Source organism: Acomys minous, assembly GCF_964271855.1.
Source record: "Acomys minous genome assembly, chromosome: 18".
NCBI classification, from domain to species: Eukaryota; Metazoa; Chordata; class Mammalia; order Rodentia; family Muridae; genus Acomys; species Acomys minous.
This window is the reverse complement of record NC_140501.1, coordinates 9,428,086-9,444,964: the sequence shown is the minus strand read 5'-3', so window position 1 is coordinate 9,444,964 and position 16,879 is coordinate 9,428,086. Positions and strand designations below refer to the sequence as shown.

The window sequence follows — 16,879 nt, the reverse complement described above, 5'->3', positions numbered from 1 at the left end:
AGCAAGATCAACTGCACTGTTTTATTTTCATAGACATAGGTACAGTTGTGGAATATACAGAATAAAAAACTAACAATAAGAGCTAATATAGAAAGAGAGCATAGACTCTGGATGGCAATTTTATGGGAATTAGAGATGTGTGATTAAGTGATACCTGGAAGGACCAAAAAAAAAATGTTTTGAGAGACAAGGTAGTGTGGGATATTTCGCATAGCATATACACTTGCAGAGACAAAGAAAGGAAGAGATAAAATCATGAACAGATGAGGAGAAAAGGCATGCTGTGAGTGAGCAGATCAGTGTGGAGCAGTTGATGAACAATAAAGGCCAGTGATGGTAGATCTAACTATTGGCATTGCAGGATTTTCTAAGAATGCATGCTTTACCTTAAGCATCATGTCTTCAATTTATAAGCAACACAGGTCAAAGTAAGAGGAACGCTGGGGCTTAAAGCCACAAATATGGAGAGATGGTTAAAATAAATTATGCATGCAAAGAATGTAGTGAAAATTACATTTCAGAAAGATTCTGCTTGCTACAATAGAACTGACTTGACGTGGAAAATCAGGAAGTAACCAAACTGAGAGTAATTCTTTAAATAACATAATTGTTCTTGGGGCTGGACAAATGGTCCAGGACTAAGAATACTTCCTGAGCAAGAATTAAGGCATGAGTTTGGAACCCAGAACTCACTTAAAAGGCTAGAAGTATATATACTATACTTGTGACCCCAACAATGTGAAGTCCTAAGACAGGAGGATCACTGAAGTTTGACAGTCTGGCTGCCAGCCTGTTTTTAGAGATCCTATCTCCAAAGAATAAATCATAGAAGGTTCCAGGAGCACATACCATCACTGTGTGTCTGAGGGATAGCTGCTTACCATGGTTATTCTGATGTCTGTGTCTTCTCGCTGTTTTTATACAGACAAGGCTAGATCACTGGAGCATTAGCAATTTTTTTCCACATTGAACTATTCAGTCAGGATGTTTATTTTTTGTGTGTCACATTGAGGTTGGCGCTAGATGTAGAGTGAGGAAGAAAAACATAAAGTTGATTTTAACCATCTTCTCTTCCAGACATAGATATAGTTACTGCTTAAAGAGCACAAGGGAAGACAATCCAAATCACTGAAATTCATTCTAACCAATTGTGTGTGATATGTCATGTTATATGTGTATAGTGCAAAGTCTTGGATTCCATAGGAAAAGATCAGAAGGAATGCTTATGTAAATAAGGGAGAATCTGAGCTCCTAGGGGCCTTTGATTTAAGGAAGCCAAAAATAAAAGTTCAGAAATGTGCCATTTATTTCCAACTTTGCAAAAGTAGAACATAGAACACCTATTCTAACAGCAACGCACATAAAATTCCTAGGTATGCAGGGCTATTTTTATATATCCATGGTAACCTATTTCTTATTCTTTTTTTAAAAGTGTATGTTGCCAAGCAGTTTACATTACTGTACTGGATAATTATAATAAAACTGCTGAATCTGTAGCAGATTATCGTTTCACTATGTACAAATTCTGTCTGGTTACTGGAAGAAAACTAACAAAAACAGAAAAGTGGCCTGTTCAAAAAGTCAATTGTGGTTTTACGGATGCTGTCATTTGATGAAAATGTGTCCTAGGACATGGGTTAGAGACAGAAAAGGACTTACAGACTCCCCTGATTTGTGTAAAAACTAGTCCATATATGATGAAACAAATGAGCGGCATGGAGTTTGCTAGAACATATTTACATTTCATAAGATCAGTTCTAAATATGGCACTGAAGATTTTAATGCTCTTCAAAGCAAAGGGATATCTACAACGAGCAAAAGATTCTGTCCTTGAAAGTAGTGTTTCCAAAATTTATCAGCAAAGAATCTCTTGCTTGCAAAGCCATTTCTAAAGTCATCCTTAGGACTTAGGGTTATTTTAGGGGGAAAATTTTACTGCAACATGAAACATTTGTGAATTCTCTAGAAAAAAAGATTAACTACAAGTCATGAGAAATGAGATATATCCATCCTCTTATTTTCATTTTCCCTCTAGTAATATTTTTCATAGCAAAATGTATCAGGAAATCGAAAGTGTTCTAGAAAGAGTATTAAGTCCTATGGATTTAATTTGCTTTTCCACAGACCTTGGAACTAATATTGGATAATATTAAACTCCTTGTCAGCATTTTTGAAATATTATTTAATTGAACTAAAACAATAAACTATGAAAATTCAGTAATTTTAGAATCTCAAACTATTATTTATTTATTCCATGTCGGAGTATGTCATTAAATAAGAATATCATATAAAAATTCTACTACATTGGTTTATTCATCTGTACAGTAAGAACAATGGTAGTAACTGACTTCTCTGATACTGCAAGCATTAATAAAGCTAATACATATCCTGGGCTCCTTTAATGTCAAGCATATATATGATAAGCATCCGTAAGTGTATCCATAATTGTCAATGTTACCATGATATAAATGAGTCCACTTTAATCTAATTTCATTTTTCCTATGTAGGTATTATAATCTTTGAAAAACACAAAGTAGAGGAAATGTGGATTTCAAACTCTGAACTTTTAAATGTATTTTCTTCCAAAATAAGATGAAAAAAATCTAATCACTAATAATCCCTCTTTGAAATGAGTTTTAAATAAATTGAATTCTTCCTCTACTGGCATTAAGTTAAACTCATGCAATTCCATTTTGAATGCCCTAATGCATTTATATTGTTTATACACATTTGACTCATGACATACATCAGATTTGGTCCGAAATAATGCAATAGTTTATTCTTCTGCATGTTTCTAAATATATTTATGGGGAAGAAGTAGAGAGCATTGGGAATCTAGGGACAGAATTCAATGCTAAACAGTAATTGGAAAAGATCTGTTGCCTGGAAACTGCATAGAACCCTGCTTTGAATCAGGTGACAGGTATTACAAATCATGCATTAAACTAGTAGAACCTTTTTAAATTTTCAACAGTGCAATTGATGGTAGTTTTAATAAGCTCTGACACATAACTTAAAATAGTACATTTCAATCATGCAGAAGGCTCACAAAAATCACCTACGAACACTCTCATATTTACAACAAACTTTGGTGGCAGGCTTTATGAGGCTTTAGGTTGTGTGCTCATAAAATGGACAAAGAATAAGAATAATGAAATATTCTTCCTAAGAATAATCACCCCTTCGAAAAGGGCTGCATGCAATCAGTGTTGTCACGCACCACTGAACTTTGTGCATGAGACTGTCTGTGTCATTGTTGTTTGGTGACATTTGCAACTAGATGCAGTTATTAAACAAAGTAAGATGCTAATTTGCTGCCTGGCAGGGGGAAGTGAGTCTGTTCACTCAGTTTTAAAATGTGATGACCCTAAGAGTGAGTGAAAATAAAGAGATTTGCCCACAGAGAACAAAACTCATGATGTAAAATAATGACTAGTTTGGCCTTGGTTTGGCCACTTAGGATATGGATCTCACATGCTTATAGACAAGGCCCTGACTTGCTAAGGTGTTCACACTTCAGATATTTTTTTTTTCTCTAAAAGCCCTGTTATGTTTTAAACTTCCCCTATGTTTCTACAAGTAAGTGCAAGTTAGAAAAGAATTGATTTCCACATGAAACAGTTTCTGCATCTGTCCTTTTCTGGAAATCTATTCCTGTGACCCAAAACTGATGTGACTTAAGGTCCACTCCATGAGATGGAACCCATACCTGACACTTCTTGGGTGACCAAGAGGCAGAAACAAAGTAGCCCAAAGACCTAAGGTAAAAACCAAATACTACTGGTCAAAAAAAGAAAAAATCAAAATGGCTCCTAATGATATTCTGAACTCATATACTGATATGATAGCCATAGATTGGTACCTTATCCAGCCATCAGGAGAGAAGCCTCTTCCTGCAGCAGATGAGAACAAATACAGAGAGCCACTGTAGTGAGGGTTTTGGGTCTTTTTAAAAACCCAGTTATGTTATAGGAATATGTTTTTGTTTTAATCTCAGATGTAGTATGTTGGGCTTCTTCAGTTCGTGTACGGCCTAAGTTAACTATGGTTGTTTTATGCACTAGAGGGGCGTGATCTTTGCCAGGTACAGATTGTTTAATTCTAGGAACTCTGGAGAGGGAACAAGTGCCTGAGCCCAAAGAGGGACAGGAGGGTTCAAAAAATGGAGAAGGAGGAGGAGAGGGAAGAAGAGGAGTGGAAGGAGGGGGAGGAGGATGTTTCATGCTGCTGCTCTTGGTTCCTGTGTAGTGGTTTGGCAAGTAATTGAAGATATCCTGACTATGAAGATTAGAGTTGCCCCAAGGAACCCAGTGTCCTTAATCAGCAGGAAGTAATCTGAAGGGCCCTCTGCCATAAGCACTCGGCCTAAGAACAAAACCTAAGGAAGTGTGCAATAGATTTTTCAACATATATTGTATTAAGACAATTATAATTATTTTCTGATGCTTTGGGCCATTTTTAAGTTTTGAAAGTATATGTTTCTTTTCTGTTGGCTGTGACCAAATGCCTAATTAGAAACAACTTAGTGCAGGAAGGGTTTTATTTTGGCTCACAATTTGGGACATACAGTACATAGAAGCAGAGAATTCATGGAAGCAGGATCCTGAGTTATTGATCATATAATATTCACAATGTGGAAGCAGAGAATGGACATAAAGTTCAGCCAGGTTATCAAACATCAGAGCTCACCCCCCAGTGACTTGTGCCCTTCAGAATGGCTCTGCCTCCTAAAAGGCTTACCCTAAAATATTATGGACTTGTAAGTGTCTAAGCACACATCTCACATTCTATGGGAGACATCTCACATTCAAACCACAACATAGAATATTCTCTCATTTCTTTAGTATATTTAATCCTCAAAATACAAAATGTGAACCAAATTAAGAAGATAAAATATCTATTAGGTAGTCTCTGATAAAATATTTTCTTGGATTGTGTTTGGAAAAATTTCACAACCAGACACTAATGATTAGAGGTAGACAAGGCTATCCTCAGAAATCACATTGGAAATCTGACTGACTGAGAAGAGCTGATGCCTGCTTCTTATTGAAGCTGCGCTGTCCTACTGAAGTAAAGAGAATTCTAAAAATGATAGTTCTTCAGGAGACCAGTGCCTGGTACATTCACCATTAGTGTCTCTACTACTTATACCTCATTGGCTAGAACCTATTCTACCATAAAAGGACAAAGTAGCAAAATGTGATGGGTTGGATGTAAAGTATCCAATCAAAAGATTCACATTAGGATAGTGTGGTCTCCAGTAGTGGAACTAATTGGAGGAGCTTTGGAAAACTGAGGAGGTAGGCCCAGCTGGAGGAAGTATGTTACTCTGAGATGTAGCTTGTTTCACAGCACCTGTCTCTCATTTCTGCTCTGTATCATGTCTAGAATGATGTGATGTCGCGCCTCTCCACCATGAGAAATTAAAACACAGAAACCCTGAGCCCAAATCTGACATTTAGTTGTTGATATAAAGTGTTCTGTCACAAATAAGAAAAGTGACAAATCTCAAGTTCTGAATTTAGAGGAAGACAAAAATACACAGAAGAATGCTTGAAATTACCATCATAGCTTTGCTTTTGCCATTGTCTGACAAATAAAGCAAAAAATATGATAACATCATGTCTTAAACAAAATTACAAAGTGGTTTAGATGCAGAACCAGGATTCTAATAAATTTTTTTAAACCCAAAACATGACATTCTTTCCATCATAATCTGGTCATGAATGTGTGTGACTCTCAGGAATGTGTACTTACTTGTGACTTTACACTGTTTTTCATCATCAGTTGTGCATTTTTTCATTCTTGACTCATAGCTTTAGTTAAAGTTCAAACAACAACTGTGTGTACTATAAAACTCCAGCAGGTAGAAAGTCCCCCTTTAACCATCTCCTTAACCTTTGTGTGAAGACCCACACAGCTACTAATTTAGGATTATCACCATTTCTCTCATTTCTTACATTTGTGATGTGTAATTAGATCCTATGCATTTCACATAAAATAAAATAAAATCAGACATGAATCACAGCATAGTGCTTTCTGTTGGGCTTTCTGTTGTGGGTGTAAGAAGAAAAGTGTACTGTACAAACAAAACTGCAAGAAAAATTGTGTGTGTGTGTGTGTGTTTGTGTGTGTGTGTTTGTGTGTGTGTGTGTGTGTTTGTGTGTGTGTGTGTGTGTGTTTGTGTGTGTATGTGTTTGTGTGTATGTGTGTGTGTGTGTATGTACAGGGGCACATATGCCAATGGTGAGTGTGGGGGCAGCAGCAGAGAACAATTCACTGGAGATTGTTCCTTCCCTATAGGTCTCACTAATCTAATCAAAGGGTGATAAATAGTCTTCTGAGGCATAACCTTTAGCATCTTGATCTTCTTTCCAGCCCCCCTCCCAAAGAAAAACTTTATTTAAGACACTTATAATAATATTAAAATTATTGATTACAATAAAAGTGAGCTCAACTTTTTGAATGGGTTCTGTCTTTGTTTACTATTTTATTTCAGACAACTATTCCCACAGCCTTAAGGATGGCAGCCCTAAGCTATAAAACTGGGAGAAGATTGTATCTCAGATGATCAAAATGACTGTAATTGCAAGTTTTGTGTAGTTAACTATCTAAGAATTGAAAGACTGGATATGTATAGGCTGCAAGTCGACTCTCAAAAGTCTAGTCAAGCTAAGGGAACACTACTGCCTTCTTTTTTTTTTTAATTAATTTATTCATATTACATCTCAGTTGTTAGCCCATCCCATGTTTCCTCCCATCCCTCCCTTCCTCCCACTTCCCCCCCCTACTCCCCTCCCCTATGTCTGTGTCTGAGGGGGATCTCCTCCCCCTGAATATGCTCATACGGTATCAAGTCTCTCCTTGGTGACCTATTATCTTTCCTCTGAGTGCCACTAGGCATCTCCATCCAAGGGACATGATCAAATATGGGGCACCAGAGTTTGTGTGAGAGTTAGATCTTCTTCTCCACTCAACAGTGGAGAATGTCCATCGGCTAGTCTGGGTAGGAGTTCGAGGTTTACTGCCTATTTTTTCCTTGGCTGTTGCCATAGTTTGCGGAGGACCCTAGGGCCCAGACTCGCCTGTAGTTTTCCAGGACCCGCTGGATCCTTCTATTTCCTCTTTCTCCCAGGCTTCTCACACCTAAAGTTTCAATAGGATGTCCTCCCCTCTTACCCACTATTCTGGTAGGTACAGTTTTTCATGGGGACGTACACCTTGGACTAGTGTCTCGATATAAGTGAGTATATACCATTTAGCTCTTTTTGCTTCTGTGTGAACTCACTCATTATGACAATTTCTAGTTCAATCCATTTGTCCACAAATTTTGGAAATTCCTTGTTTTTAATAGCTGAGTAGTATTCCATAGTGTAAATGTATTTGAACATGTCCCTTGGATGGAGATGCCTGGTGGCACTCAGAGGAAAGATAATAGGTCACTGCTGCCTTCTTATTCACAGCTCCTCCTCTCTCTACCCAGCCTTAGGGACAGAAGCTTCCTCTGCAAGTGGAGTCTCCGTTCCCACCCTTGCTCATCCCTGCCCTTCTATACCTAACAAATTGGATCTACACTGCACTGATACAAAAAGTAATCCCTGAGTGCCAACTACTTAAAATGCAAAACATTTTGATACCTGCAAACTTCTCTCCAGTCGCTCCTGGGCATGCCTGTCATATCTCACTGCAGCCATACCTTCTCTGGCCTCATAGAACAATTTTCATTGTCCATTGTATATGCCAAGCAGTTCTACTAATATGGCCTTTTTTTTTTTTTATAAGAATCTCAAGGCCATATGGATCCCACCTGCATTAGAAATCACTCCTTGCCCTCTAGGCATAGTAAACTACATAATCTGCCAAAGCACAGGAAACTGTTTATCCCTAAACAGGACTCAGCAGACCGTTCTATTGTCTGTTTATGCACTCCCCTGCCCTTCTTTTTGTACTAAACATTGCGAGAACCAAGACTATTATTAGGCATTAATCATATCTATATTTTTAGTACTTACCAATTATCATAGTACACAGTAATTGCTTGAGAAACATTTTAGAGTGTTGTTTTGTATTCACATTTGACATAGAGTGGTGTGTTAATTTTTATAACTTTGATTTTAGAAAATTATATTCTATAAACCCATATAAATGTATCCAATAAAGGTGAAAAGAAAATTCTATGTATATGGGCAAATGCAGTTCACTTTGCAGAGATCGTATTCTGAGAAAAGTTCAAGAAATTGAAAATATTGAGAATGGAATGACATTTCTGCTGTGCACATTACCATTGGAGACCCTTACGTATGACAGAGAATACCTCAGCTTCCAAAGAGGGGAGCTCTGCCAAAATGGACAGATCAGCTCTACTTTTGAGAAGATCCCATAGAGAGAAGCTTGTATTAAAGCTCAGAAATATGGGGAAGTAATTCCTGTGAACTGTAAGTAATTGAGTATTCCTAAAGCATACAATGTGAATATGTTCTGTGAGAGGATGAAAAGAGGGAGCAAAAAAAAGATAAGGCTGAACTAATTAGTAGAGTAAGTCCACAAGGACCTGCAATGGCATCCAAGGCAATTTAGGAATTATCCCTGGTGTGATGGAGAATCAGAAGCTCTGAGCATTTGTGTGACTCCTTCAAGGTCACAGTAAGGGTGGGTGGAAGGAAAACACAATCTCGCACAGACCTTGATTAGGAACTAGTGTATCCTTCTTCAGAATATGTTTTAATCACTAATGCATTGCCATTGCATCTTAAAATCTCAATAACAGGGAGTGAAGTTTGCTGAATTATCCAAGATTCAATTCAAAGAACTTGTCATTCAAGGAGGCAATGGGTCCTTCTAATCAGCAGACTTAATGATGGCTTCTTTCCTCTTTTATATTTCAGGCAAACTATAGTCGCTTAAAGACTCGTATACACCAAGTAAATATCATTTAAAACATGCTGAACTGGTTCCCTATACAAACATGCTTACATTGAAATACATACTTGATGAACACATTGAAGAAAACAAAATAAAATATAAATATGATTAAGAAAGAATCATCACATTTCCAGAGAACTTGAAAGTTTTGTTGCTTGAAACAAAAGAAAATAATGAGATAAAGTGGTTTTACAATTGTGCGACAACAAATAGTCAATGAAGAATAACTTTATTTAGTAAAAGTTATATTTTAATGGCATGAGAGCCCAAGTACAATCCATATGTGCTGACTAAAATTAAAATCAACCTCTATATTTAGAAGAATATATGATTCCTGAATATATTTAATAACCTATTCAGATGTAAACACATTCTAAGGACAAATTGTCTGAATGGAGCTACAGCAATGTTATCTGCAAGTGGCCAATGCATCGCGAATTCCCAGCCCTCAGCCTTGATCATCAAGGGGGTAAATTTGCCTCTGAAAGCTTTTGAAATTATTTCCATACCTTTACTCTGGGGAAGTGAGGAGATGCTGAGGTGTAGTGAGAAAATTGTGATGGATTTTCCCTCCTCATAGGCTAAGAAGTCACTTTAATTTTTTTCTTTTTTGTTTGAGCTAACAACCAATTTTTCCTATTTACTTGAGTTAGTTATTTGAGTTTATCTAAAGCTCAAAGAACCTCAAACACAATTCATGGTCTTCCCTCCTCAGATGTGTGCTGTCTTGCAACTCCCTACTGAGGCAGTCACAACTGCTCACTTACCAGCTTCCAAGCGAAACCATGATGTTTATGCTCAGTGTTTCCACCTCTCCACTTCTCTCTCTTCTCCTCACCCCGCAGCAAGGCTACAGCTGGACTGAATTAGGCACTCAGAGCTAAGAGAAAACGAATGACAGAGGAAATTTAAGGAAGGAAGAGTGTATTCTGAGTTAAGGTTAAAGGGGTTACATTCCAGAATGGTGGGAGCGTGCTCTCAGCTGGTCCCGTTGCATGCGTGGCATGCGTAGTCAGGAGAGAAAGAAGAAACAGGAAGTGTGGCTATGCTACAGAGCCTTAAGGCTTGCTCCCCATTGCCCATTTCCTCCAACAACTCTCCACCTCCTTAAGATACATCACCCTCTTCAAAGAGCACCACGGGTGGGAATAGACCATAGACCATCCGTTCAAACACATGAGCCTATGGGGGTAAAAATTCAAACCACAATAAAAGCCTATGTAATGGGAACAGAATAAGTGAAAAAAATAGAAACGTATCAACACAATAAGGATTTTTAATGATCTTCCCATGATTGAAAATAACTTGCTATGCTCTGGTTTATAGTGTTATCAGGAAAATAGAGGCCCACCCAGTTGGTGAATCTTCATTGTGTTAATAAAAGCAAACTTAAGAAGGAACTCAGAAGAAAACGCTAATGGGCAAATGTATTAGAGTTTAAAAGAAAAATCCCAGAGCACAAAAGCTGTAAATATGGCTACTACCCAAAGACTAATGGAAAGAATAAAAAATAAAAATAAATAAAAAGGAAACATGTCTTTTGAGTTAGGCATGGTGGCAACTAGGAAGGTCCAGCAAACAGCCCTCTGAAGCCTGATGACAGAAGCTTCCAGAGGAAGAACTGGGAATTGCAGATCATTAGGAAGACATGCCCAAGCTATGGATAGTATCCAAAATAAAAACAAGCAAGGATACATTCTGCTTTTCAGAGTAATTCAAAATGTCAGACAGAGTTATCTCAGCTGTGTGAACGTGGCTTCTCAAGCAGTTGCACGGAAAACAAGGTGTTTGAGAAAGAACAGTACATTATGCTAATAAAAGGGTAACTACCCCGCCCCCTCCCACCCTTTTTATCATTACATAAAGTAAATGTGCTTACCAGGGAATGGATTCTTGGACAAGTGGTTTACAGTCCTAAATAGATTAACTCTCTTTTCTCTTCTTTCTCTCCTCTCTCTCTCTCTCTCTCTCTCTCTCTCTCTCTCTCTCTCTCTCTGTGTGTGTGTGTGTGTGTGCATGTGTGTGTGTGTGTGTGTGTGTGTGTGTGTGTGTGTGTGTGTGTGTGTGTTTCAGGACAAGCTTGTACTAGGTAGCCCTGAGTTTCCTGGAAGTCTCTATGTACACTAGGCTGTCCGTGAACTCACAGAGATCTGCCTGACTCTGCCTCCTGGACACTGGGATTAAAGGCTTACATCTTAGATAATTTGGAATGGTGTCTGCACCCACAGGCAGAACAAATCTAGTATTACAAGATAGGAAGAAAGCCTCCTCACTGGGCTTCAACAGAGCCCTGAGCAATGTTGCTATAAATATTGCCCCTTGGGTAGATGGTCTGAAAGCAGAGAACAAACTTAATCATCTCCACCATTAAAAGCCAATGATCCATTTCGAAAGGTTTTCATTAGAAGGTATTAGAGTCTGGACTGGCATCTCATCAACGCTCATGTGGGGCTTCTGCGCAGAAGTTAAGAGAAGCCACAGCTCCCTGCATTTCTGATCTCTGGTCAAGACACTGATGGTCAAGGCATTAGAAATATCTGTTCACTTTTCAGAGTCCTTTTCTAATCTAACTAGGCAGTTTCTATCCCTGTCTTCATCATTAGACTCAAACTAACAACTATCATAGTTATATGTAAGTCCTCAAGATGTGAGGAAATAGGCATTTATTCAATTAATAACTAAAAACTCAACTAAAATAATAGTAATTGGCTCTAAATATAGTACAATTACTCAAAAGAAATAACATTTACAAATTTAGGAAATATCTAATAATTTTCATTGTTAAATGAACTAATTTTGCCATCATGATTTTTTTGCTTTGTAATTTTAGAATAGAGCAGCAGACATTAAATTCTCTCAAAGTGTCACATCTACCCTCACTAAAGGAGAATGTTCATAGGGCTGTGCAATTTCTCTTAGGAGGGAGGAACTTGCTTACTTTTCATACTTTAACCCTGAAAGAGCACACCACTGTATACTCATGTCACACACTGCAGCACTCAAATAAAAGAACTGAAGATAATCACAAATTCTAGTAGTCCTGAAAAGAAAGAAAGGCATTTTCAAATACTTCAATTATTTGATTTTCAGTTTTCCTAACCCATTTGATAAAAATCCAGGGATTATTTTTATAATAATAGTAATTATAAACTATTTACCTGGAGTTTTAACAAGTGTTACTCTACGTTACAGTGTTTTTGAACTCTTTAGAAACTGGAAAAAAATACAGCAACACAGCTAAAGCACACCAGTTCTCCTGAGGCCTTAGGAAATTTTTGATTTTTAAAGAGAAGGAATATCATTTTGGACAAGTTCACAAAAGAGCTGGTAAAAAATATGTCTTAATCTAGGCATTTGAAACATCAAGATAGACTCCTTCCTGAGGAAGAGCTGGATTTAAATTCTCTGAGCTCATTTGTCACTCTGTCCAAGTTAACTGTTAGGCATATTCATGTTGATGTGCCTCAGTTTCCCTGTATGACTTTTTAGTTGAGGTACTGTCTGAACACATCCTTTCAGCTATTCTGCTCCACGGTGTCCTGTCCTCTCCTTTTATCTCGAACAAGAACAGCTAAATCTAAGAGGATGGAGAAGAAGTGAAAACAATGGAGGGACATAAATTATGAAAGAGGATGGATATAAAGCACATTGCTTTATCGTGATTTTAATTCTGTCATGCTATTGTGTGACAGATGTTTCCTGGAGAGAGGCAACACTCATGAATCTATTCATCAAGATAAGTAGCCCATGACAGACCAAAGCTTAAGTTGGTGAACCAATGAGTTTTATTTTATTTGCTTAGAGGAATGTAGATGAAGGGTTACTTAAAGCCAGCCCCAGTAATTACTCAAAGGCATCTGCATAACCAAGGCCAGCACAGGTGACAGCTCACAAATGCTGGAAATCTGGGAACACTACATCAATTATAGGCAGGCAGGAGAATGTCCTTTGGATCCTTTGGACTAAGGCATCTACCAGGCAGCTCAGCTAATTTCTGACTGTCTTGGGCATCGGGACTGGTCTCTGCTTCTTGCAGGCAACTGTACTCAGACAATTTTCTTCAAAGCCTGGCTTGTCTGAGAATGACTCTCAGAAGTCTACTATTTACAAATACTTGGAGAGGAAGGGACCTAATGAATCTGCTCAGTTTCAGGAACTTCCTGAAGCCATTCTGAATTGTTTACTTTCTGTCTTAAAGAGCTCAGTTCAGGATGCATTGTTTTTATATTGAATTTTGGTGCTGGATGAGTGTATAAAATATATTTCAGAGTGAAGTTGCAAGGTTCAATGTGAAGCTTTCCAGCTTCCTTTCTTATTTCAACTGTATAGAGAGAGGTTTATTAGCTATATAGACTTTGAGTCTGGTTAATTTGGGTGTGTTATTTTATTTATTTGCAGAATAAATAAAATATTATTCTCAGTAAAGAGAATGCAGTCTGTTTCCTAGAAACCATGGCTTCCAGAAAACGTAAGTGTATGAGACTTCTTTCTCTGTCAGTGTAGTACTTAAGGCTTTACTTGAAATCCATTTGGTTCTTCCCATGCTGTTACAGCCATGGTTTTCAGAAAACTAAGCTGGGAAGCAATGCCATTTTGCAAACTGGGAATTCAGCTCAGGAGCACATCAACCCTCAGGTTTTCAGCGTGATTGCATTTATCTATATTTAAAATACAAAGGAATCAACATGCTGGAAAGTAATTGCTCTGTTGCCATAGGGGAAAAGATTAGGAACACCGAGTTTGAGGGAGAAACTGCCTGAGTCGTAATCCCTTTTATTATCTACTCTAAGCCACAGATGATTCTATCTAAAGCCTAACAAATAATTATGTCATGAACTATAAGGTCAGAGGACTTGAGCAGGACTACTAAGATGTCCCACTATCAGACACTGCCTGTGTTTCTAAGGTCACAATGTCTCTCTTAAAAGTCTATGTTTGACAGCAGTGAATGCAACGCAGATGCTAATGTGCACAGCAGGGGAGAACAATTACAAAAACCATTCATTTACTATGTGATCTCTGAGGTCTCTACTAACTTTAAAATTCTATGCCTGTGTCTAAATTAGAGAGTCATTTTCACTTGAATTGACAAAGCTAATCATATACTTTAATTAAGATATTCCTTTTTCATTAAATGGCTGTGTATCAGTGAAAAGAATTATGTTAATGAGAAACTCAAAATCCTTCTAGAAAGCCAGGGTGAGGGGGCAGAAATAATGTGGACAAATGATCAAGATCTTGTCAAGCAAGTTTGCTGGTGGAGCTACAGCTGAGACCTCTGAAGGAAGAAAAAAGGCACAGAGGAGGTGGAACAGGAACCCTGGGAGGTGAAACAACAAAAGCCAAGTGGGATTTGGTGAAAAGGCAGACAAAGGAAGACTGGAAAGTAAGAATCTCATCTTCCTTCTCTCTCAGGATCCTCTAGTTCCTCCTGTTGGTCTGAACTCAAGACCAACTGTCCCTAAACTTATTCATTCCATGAGTTTGAAAATAAATTGGACTCTACTTTCTATGTCAGGCACCTTGGGAAATCATGCCTAGAAACAAAATAGATAATGTGAATAATTCAAAAGCACATCAGAAGAACTAAGCTTGGATTAGCATGAGTGTGGGAGTGTTCTGTGAAGTCAGCAGGAAGCAGTAAATAGTTTCTTAACTTCCAAGACAAACTTGACTCAACATCTCTGTGATATAAAGTAAGCATGTGTCACTTTTCCGTTGTTGAAAAGAGCCATGATAGCCAAGAGAGTTTAGAGAAGGAAGTGTTGAACGGGGACAGTGGTTTCAGAGGGTGAGTCTATAACCATCATGGCAATAAGCACATAGGTGTAACACTGGAACAGAAGCTGAGAGCTTAAGTCTAATCTACAAAAATAAGGTAGAGGTCTAACTGGGAATTCCATGGGCTCTTCTGAAACCCCAGACCCACAATGACACACCTCCAACAAGGCAGCACCTCCAGTCTCCCCCCCCCCCCCAAACAGTTCCTCCACCTGGATAGCAAACTTCAAGTGTGAGTATATGGAGATCACTCTCATTCAATAGATCACAGTCAAAGGGTCACCCTACAGATTTAATAAAATATAGTGTATCTTCTATCTGTACATCTTTGAAGAAATTAACTATGGAGTATAAAATATTCACAATGCATACTTCTTCCTGTAGGTGCTAAGTTGTATAGTAAAAGTAATTCTCATTTTTTGTTGCTAGATTTATTTAACCACTACTAGAACCATGTGTGAAGCATAAGTCTTCACAAACACCCAACTACAATAATACCTGACTTTAGTTAATGTTTGATGCATGTGTCCTTTTATTAATGTTTTTGTTGTTATTGGAAAATAGTAATTCATAGTGTTTTTTTTTCACATATCTTTAAAAGTATCCATGCAGTTAGTCTCTGTAGGTGACACTAATGTGGCATGTTCATTTATGCTATATGCATGATGAAAACAATGCTTCCATACCTACATTGACCATCCCATAGTCTAAAGGATGGGCACACAAGGAAAGAACTAAAAGAGAAACTATAAACATACATATTTTAGAAAGAAATATAAGAAATGAGAAAGAACTCAACTGCCAAGGTCAAGTTGATAAGAGGATCTATAAATGGGTACAGCTGTATGTCTATAATAGAACACTAGCTTAGCACAAACATAGGGTGATTTCAAGACCTAGCACTGCAAAATGTGATGCACAAATAAGTGAATGAATAAATAAATAATAAAAACATTAATAAAAAAGATTTCAAAACAAACAGAAGGCAATACAAGAAAGAAGAGGAAATAAAAAACATATTTTAGAAACTATAAAATATTTTTACTGCCCTTTCTTACTCACAAATAATGACAAAGAGACTTGTTACATTTATTAATAAGCCTTAAAGTACTATAGCTGTGTTGAAAATGATCTACTCTACCCTAATTATGCTACTCTGGCTAGTTCCCAACCATGTGCCCCATGCTACTTGCCATCTTCATTTTGCCTTTGCTGTTTCTGCTCTCTCTTTGTCCTCAAGGCAACTCACTCATGGAGACCTCCTCCTCTCTCTTTCTTCTCTCTTTTCTCATCTCTACCTGATGCCCCTCCCCCCCACCAACTACCTCCTATTCTCTCACCAAGATGTAGGATGATCCAATCAGGAATGATGAAGAACAATTTTTATACAACATTGAGACAGGAGAGTCTTCATAGAAATATGTTAGTGTTATTTTTATAAAACTATAAACATAGATATTTTAGAAAGAAATATAAGAAATGAGAAAGGACTCAACTGCCAAAGTCAAGTTGATAAGAGGATCGATCGATAGATGGGCAGAACTGTATCTCCATAATAGCACACTTGCTTAGCATACATACAGTGTGATTTCAAGACCTAGAACTGGAAAATGTGATGCACAAATAAATAAGTGAATGAATGAATAAATAAATAAGTACAGGGAGGAATGGGAGGATACAAGAGATGGGATAACAATTCAGATGTAATATGAATAAATTAATAAAATATAAAAAAGTACATTAATAAAGAAAGATTTTAAAACTAAGAGAAGTTAACACAAGAAAAAACAAATATTCTAACTTTAAATGGCCCCTGTTGGCTATCCATAAATATTTTTTAAGGTATGATATTCCTTTAGAGTAAATTTTAATAATCAAGTTCTTTCAATATTCCAGATGGAGAATGTTGAAATGGACTATAAGCCAAATAATGCCCCCTCCTTCCTCTCCCTCTCTCCTCTCTCCTCTCTCCTCTCTCCTCTCTCCTCTCTTCCTCTCTCTCTCTCTCTCTCTCTCTCTCTCTCTCTCTCTCTTTCAGTGTGTGTGTGTGTGTATGTATTCGTATTTGAGAGAAAAAAAGAGAGACAGAGTTGTGCATGCCATTGATCACATGAGTGCCTGTGCTCCTACCCATGCATGTACATAGAAGCCAACTATCATCTTCAGGTGTCATTCT

At 37.6% G+C, this 16,879-nt stretch overlaps 1 long non-coding RNA gene across 5 annotated transcripts in view; it reads right to left on the bottom strand.

Moving 5' to 3' along the window:
* Window positions 1-16,879, bottom strand: part of LOC311589076 — a 162,896-nt gene that overhangs the window by 134,758 nt on the left and 11,259 nt on the right. For 3 of the 5 annotated variants that reach the window (XR_014776409.1, XR_014776412.1, XR_014776413.1), the window contains exon 4: window positions 882-1,019. The exons of the other annotated variants lie outside the window; for them this stretch is intronic. This is a non-coding gene — a long non-coding RNA (uncharacterized lncRNA). The remainder of the gene's footprint in view (window positions 1-881; window positions 1,020-16,879) is intronic. 5 annotated transcript variants of the gene reach the window in all.